At 49.7% G+C, this 7,031-nt stretch overlaps 1 pseudogene; it reads right to left on the bottom strand.

Moving 5' to 3' along the window:
• Positions 1-3,314: 3,314 nt before the first annotated feature.
• Positions 3,315-3,929, bottom strand: LOC123001820 (phosphatidylinositol N-acetylglucosaminyltransferase subunit P-like; annotated as a pseudogene).
• Positions 3,930-7,031: the final 3,102 nt, after the last annotated feature.

Genomic DNA, 7,031 nt, shown 5'->3' with positions numbered 1-7,031 from the left:
GAGAGCCAGAAAGCAGAATGGTGGTCGCCAGGAGCTGGGGGGAGGGGAGACTGGGCATGGGTGGTTTAATGGGTATAGAGTTTCAGTTTGTCAAGATGAAAAGACTGCTGGAGTTGCTTGTACAACAATGTGGGTGTACTTAACACTATGGACCTGTACACTTGAACACGGTGAAGACAGGAGGGCGCCTGGGTGGCTCAGTCGGTTGAGCGACCGACTTGATTTCTGCGCAGGTTGTGATCTCAGGGTCCTGAGACTGTGCTCTCGAGGGGCTCCGTGCTGAGCGTGGAGCCTCCTTGGGATTCTCTCTTTCCCTTGCCCTCTGTCCCTCCCCGCCCCCTCCCTTTCTCTCTAAAAAAAATAAAAAAGATGAAGATAGTGAATTTTGTTACATACCTCTTTTACCACAATTTAAAAAAAAATTTATGTTTAGCCCACATATTCCAGGCCTGATTCTAGGAAGGGGAAACAAATTTTTTTTTTTTTAAAGATTTTATTTATTTATTTGACAGAGAGAGAGACAGGCAGTGAGAGAGGGAACACAAGCAGGGGGAGTGGGAGAGGAAGAAGCAGGCTCCCAGTGGAGCAGACAGCCTGATGTGGGGCTCAATCCCAGGACTCCAGGATCATGCCCTGAGCCGAAGGCAGACGCCTAACGACTGAGCCAAGTACCCCTAGGATCCCATTCTTTATCCACTAGAAAAACAACTATCAGGTAAGGGGGAAAGGGATGTGTCGTTGGAGGAGTCCTGACAAGGGATAATTGATTAGCCCGTCAATCTTTGCATCCAAAGATGACAGCATTACTATTTTTCTTTGGGCATTTGGGGCCAGAAAGGGAAGTCCTAGCCAGTAGCCCTACTCTAAGCCAAGATTTAACGTGGTTTACAGAGTACATGCAGGTAAGATGCAGAGTCTTTCCTCAGGAAGATCTTAGCCCCATTCCCCGATCTCCCCCAACCCCTTCCTGCCCACCCATGCTGCCTCGCAGGGGCTCGCCGTGGAGAGCAGAGGTCACTCCAGGTGGACCCAAGTATTACAGAGGCAGAGATGGGGGAAGGGCCAGCTCTGGCAAACCTTTGAGACAGCCAATGTTTGTCTTTCAGGCCTTGGGCTCCCCTTTCCTGCAGCTGGCACAGGCCCGAGTCCGGAGACCAGAGGTCTAGCTCGCTGTGAGACCCCGGGAAAGGTGTTCTCCTTCTCTGGGCCTTGGTCTCCTCACCTGCAGTGTGAGGGGTTCGTTCTATGTGAGTTCTAAGCTTCCTCCTCCAGCGCTGCCCTTGTGGGAGCTTTGAACCTTTTGACTTCTTCGCCCCACGGCCCCGCCAGGGTCCTCCTGCTTTCTCATCGCTTCTCTTTCAGCAACACGGTTCTGGACAGGTTCCGATAAACCCATGAGCACAGAAGCACATTGACTCCTGAGGATATTTGCATTTCTACCGGCATCCAGATGAGAGAGAAGGAGGCTCTAATTCGGGATCTCTCTCGATTGCAAGAGCAAGAGGCTTTTTGACGGGGGCAGGGCGGAGGGGGTGGGGTAGCAGGACTCGCCCCAAGATGCCAACTGGCAAGCTGGTGGCTCAGCCCTTGGGTGGAGGTCTTGGGACACCTCTCCCAGTGTGGCACACGCCGCCACAAGTCACCATGCCGCCTCTTCTTTTTCCAGGGGCCCTGCAGGGGTCCTGGCAGCCCTTCTGTCTCTGGAGAAGCGAGTTCCAGCTCAGATACCGATGAGGTCACCAAGATCCCCGGTCTGAGCTGGAATTTGGCAGGAGGGTTCATGGGGCAGCTGTTTGTGGTTTCTCTTTTCCTCTGAAGGAAAGTCTGAGCAGATGATCTCCTAGGTGCTGCCTGTCTCCATGTGAGGGAGAAGCGGGATGTGGCTCTGGATGCAGGGGGAGGGGGGCTGGCAAGGAGAGGCTGGGGTGACATATAAGCGACATATTTTGTGAGATGAAAGATCCCAACTTCTTTCAGTAACTTCTTCAACTCTGCTTTTGTTCTTGGGAAACCTCATTTCTTCCCTCATATTTATTCATGAGGACTGGCGTTGTTGGAGACTTCGAGGAGCAGCTGCTTTGGGTCTGAGGCAATTCTCTCCACGGCGAAGACAGCTTTTCATCTACTCGTGCAGCCAGAGCTTCTCCTCAAGAAGCATCAGCATCTTGGGGTGGAGGGGCCTCCAACTCCAGAAAGATGACTGTGCGGTGGTGGAGGGCTCCCGACTTCCTCTGCTTTGGGCCAGGCAGCCCTGGGGCCTGGGGACAGAGCAGGGGCGGCTTCGGGAGCACGGAGGAGGCCACGTGACAGGACAGGCATCCCTGCCTGGGGACCTCACTGAGCCTCTGAGGCCAGCAAAGCCCTGGAGGGGAGGCTCCAAGAGCTGGGAGTTCCAGACCGTTTCCATCTTTCAGAGGCTCATGTCTAACAGGAGAAACCAGACACTTTGACCCACCAGCACACAAATTCAACGTGACGTGCAAATAAGGGCCCAGCGGGGAGGGCCAGGCTGGCTCAGTCACACAGAGGGGAGACAGGACTCACACAGGGTGGTTTTGATGGCGGGAGTCAGGAATTCTAGAATGTCGACCTTGGCAGGGACTTGAGGGTCTGGTCTAACCCTCTTATTTGCCAGATGGAGAAATTGTGGGAAATGACTTGTCTAAAGTCTGCATCAAAGATGAGATTCAAATATAGATTTTCTGGCCCTCGTCCAATGCTCTTTCGTTTGCATTTGATCTTTAAATGTCTGGTTTTTCCTAACATTCTAAGGCTCTATGTATCCCTACCCCTAGGGCTCCCGAACTAGCTCCTTCTCTTGTACACCCTTCTTGTTCTGGGTTCCCGCCCATTCCTCGCCTTCACTGGGTCACCGCTCGCTTGCTTGCTTTTGTTGATGGTAATGCAGTATTTTGCTTATTCCGTCCACTAATAACGAATATTTGAGAACATTTATAGTAATGGAACTTTTTTTTTTAAGATTTTATTTATTTATTTGACAGAGATAGAGACAGCCAGCGAGAGAGGGAACACAAGCAGGGGGAGTGGGAGAGGAAGAAGCAGGCTCATAGCGGAGGAGCCTGATGTGGGGCTCGATCCCATAACGCCGGGATCACGCCCTGAACCGAAAGCAGACGCTCAACCGCCGTGCCACCCAGGCGCCCCTATAGTAATGGAACTTAATCTAAGAAGTTCAACTGGCTTTTTCTTACATATCAGTATCGGGTATCAGTAAGAGAGATCGGCAAAACAATTACGGTCGAAATTATTCAGTCAAAAACATAATAAATGCTTGGGATTAGTCTACATACAATTTAGTTTTTGGCATAAAGTTCTTTGGCTGCAAGAAGGAATGTTTGGTTTGCTGCACTGATAGGAATAGCTCTTAATGCTGGGATGGCCTCTTCTTGATATTTCTTCTGCTGTAGATTTTTTTTTTTAAAGATTTTATTTATTTATTTGACAGAGAGACAGCCAGCGAGAGAGGGAACACAAGCAGGGGGAGTGGGAGAGGAAGAAGCAGGCTCCCAGCGGAGGAGCCCGATGTGGGACTCGATCCCAGAACGCCGGGATCACGCCCTGAGCCGAAGGCAGCCGCCTAACGACTGCGCCACCCAGGCATCCCTCTGCTGTAGAGTTTTAGCACAGTTATCTGTGATTGTATGACTGGTGCTGAGCGGAGAGGTACTCCTCACGTTTATTCCAAATAGGAGTACGTAACTGATTACTATGGTAATGAGGACGCAGACAGGCAGGGCAACTGCCCACGATTATGGATTATTATTATAGGTTAAGCCTAAGGAATTTAGCCAAGATTCAGGAATAAAGGCCCACACAAGATATAGTATGAAGCCAACCTGGGAGCTTAAAAAAAGAACAAAGCCATAAATCGTTCTTTCTGGCAATGGCAAAGGTGAATTTTCCAACATTTTCCCCTGTGGCTTTAGACGATCTTGATCCTTGAAGCTCCCACTCAGGCCCCTCTCGACAGCTCTGCTGCCTTAGCAGACTGCTGTCTTTTGTAACGCTGGCCTGTGTAAACTCAGCTCTGTCACAAGCTGCTGCTTCTTTTTCTTCTTCTTCTTTTTTTTTAGAGATTTTATTTATTTATTTATTTGACAGAGAGAGGGGCAGCAAGAGAGGGAACACAAGCAAGGGGAGTGGGAGAGGGAGAAGCAGGCTTCCCGCCGAGCAGGGAGCCCGATGTGGGGCTCGATCCCAGGACCCTAGGATCATGACCTGAGCTGAAGGCAGATGCTTAATGGCTGAGCCACCCAGGCGCCCCTGTCACGAGCTCCTGTAAGGCTCACGGGTTGTAAATGCAGCGCTCCAAGTTCCGTGGATGGGAGAGTCCGGTGCAGAGGCACTGACCTTCCAGAAGATGCAGGGAGACAGGACGGTAGTTAGTTCTTCCTGAGGTTCTGGACCAGCTCTCTACTGTCCACTGTCAGCCCTTCAACCTGACACGTGGTCCCATACTCCAGAGCTTTTACCTGCTCCTACCACCTGGGCACCTTCTTTCCACCTCCCACGCTTCCCTATTCAAGGACCAGAGCCTTCCCCCCCACCCCAATCTCTACCCCAACATGGGGCTAGAACTCACGATTCTGAGATCAAGACTCAATGCTCCACTGACTGAGCAAGCCAGGCGCCCCCAGGACCTGAACATTTATTTATTTATTTATCTATCTATTATTATTTTTTTTAATTTATCTTTTTGAAAGAGAGAGACAGTGTGTGAGCAGGGTGGGGAGGGCAGAGGGCCAGGGAGAGAGAAAATCTTAAGCAGGTTCCACAGTCAGCGTGGAGCCCGATGAGGGGCTTGATCTCACAACCCTGAGATCATGACCTGAGCTGAAATCAAGAGTGCAACACTTAACCGGCTGAGCCACCCTGATGCCCCAACCGAACTTTTAAAAGTGTTTGTGATTGAGCACTTGGGCATTTAAATGAATCCTTCTCATTCCACACTCGTGATGGACTCTGCTTCCTTTTCTCAAACCCTGAATGCACTCCTGATGTCATTCCAAATTCTAAAACATGCTGAGGATTTGTGGATATCTGCACTAGCTGGGGGGAAATGGGAGGTATTAGAAACTGAGACATAGATCTGAATCAAGCCACCTGGCAAGCCTCTTCTGCCACTCTGCTGTGTGGTCTTAGGCAAAGCCTTTAACGTCTCTGTGCCTTTGTGTCTTATTTATCAGGTGAGGATAATACTGCTTGACTTATCATCTATCGAGATACGTTAAAGACCAAATAGGGCAGCAGATTTGAACTTATTCTTAATTTAAAAGAACATTGAAAAAAAGAATATTGCACCTAAATAGCATCACTATTAGGATTTTTCCCCAAATCTCATATATATATATATATATATATATATATATATATATATATAAAATTAGATATATATACATACATATATATCTAATATATATAAATATATATTTTAAAAATTACCCGTCTCCACCAGCATTCTCTGAGGCACTATTGGGAAGTGGACGTAAGACTTGGGGGACAGAAGACAAGGAGATGCCCCGCCCTGGGAGCTCCCCATGGAACCCTGCTGAGTCAGTGGAGAGTGACTGCATAAGGGCCTTCACGACGAAGGAAGGTGGTTATTTGGGGCTGTTCCCCATCTCTGCATGTGACATCAAGACAGCTGGAACAGCCCATGTGTACACACGCACAGGCATGTCTACTCTTTGTGCCAAGGGCCTATTTGCATGTTATCGCGTGTCTCGTTCGCGTGGTGCGGTCCCAAAGCCCTTCATGCGCAAAGTCAGGAAACCAGTGTATACGCCAGGGCTCCCCTTCTGCCACATTGTTGGGGCTTCCTAGGAACAGCACAGCTAGATGGCTCAAGGACCCTAACAATGGGAAGATCTTGGAGCTGGAAGCCCGGACACTGACTATTCTCTCCTTTGCTGTTCTACTGTGTATGGAACCACAGGCAAAGTCAGAGCCCTGCCTTAGTTTCCCCTTGTGTAGAATTACCAGAATGAAACTTACCTGAAACCCTCCACCCATCTCTAAGTCGACTGGGGATGAAAATCATTTCAACAATGTCTCTTGCAATTTCGGGGAGGGAAGAAGCTGTGTTGACCCGCAGTAATTTTATTATTCCTTTTCCAGAAGAAAGGGGTGTGGAGAGCTTCTAGCTCAGCACCTGCGTGGTGGCTGGAGCCTGCCAGGCCTCCATCTGCCCATGTCAGAGACCAGGGGAGGCATGGTGGTGTCAGAGGCAGACGTAACAGAGAGGGAACTATGCTTCACCAGCTTGTCAACATGTCATTAGGGTGTTCCTGTGGGAACCAAGAGCAGAGACAGGAGGCAGGAGACGTGGGAGGGAGGGAGGAGGGAGGAGGGAGGAAGGGAGAGAAATGGAAGAGATGAAGGGGTCCATGCCAGTAGGGCATTCATCCCTGTCATGAAGAGAGCTCTATCAAACCAAGGCCAGGCCTATAAATCAGGCCATAATTAGTTGCAAAGAGAAAGCTTTAACATCCTCATCAAATTGGTTAATACATCTTGCTGCTCAGGACAGGCTGGCCCTGCCTTGGAAAAACTGCAGGCTTGCCCGGCTGGGTGGGAATGGAGGGGAGAAGGGCTAGTTCGAGCTGGGGCAGCATGGACACAGCTCCGAGCCAGGGGAGCCCTGCCCCTCTGTGTACTCGCGTGAAGAAGGCTCTGACAGGTGGCAGGTGAGGCCGGTTCTCAGTCCAAGTCGTCATCATGGGCTTGGAGAATGAAATGAATGTGCTGGTTTGGTCAGGAATGAGTCCTGACACCTCTGACACATCTTTTTTTTTTTCTAGGTCTCAGCTTCACCGTCTGTAAAAGGGACATTGCAGACCAGAGGAATTTTGATTACTTCCAGTTCAGACACCATAAATATCTAGGAGTCCAAAGGACAAGGACATTTGGGGGTCATGGCCAGGGAAGACCTAATTACAGGTTCAATTCCTAAGATAGCCAAAGGGAGGTGAGGAGTTTGGGATAAGCTTAAATAATTTGGTCTGTCTTAG

Source organism: Ursus arctos, unplaced genomic scaffold (genome assembly GCF_023065955.2).
Source record: "Ursus arctos isolate Adak ecotype North America unplaced genomic scaffold, UrsArc2.0 scaffold_24, whole genome shotgun sequence".
Classification (NCBI taxonomy): domain Eukaryota; kingdom Metazoa; phylum Chordata; class Mammalia; order Carnivora; family Ursidae; genus Ursus; species Ursus arctos.
Note: the sequence above shows the minus strand (reverse complement) of the source record. Positions and strands in the feature narration are given on the sequence as shown.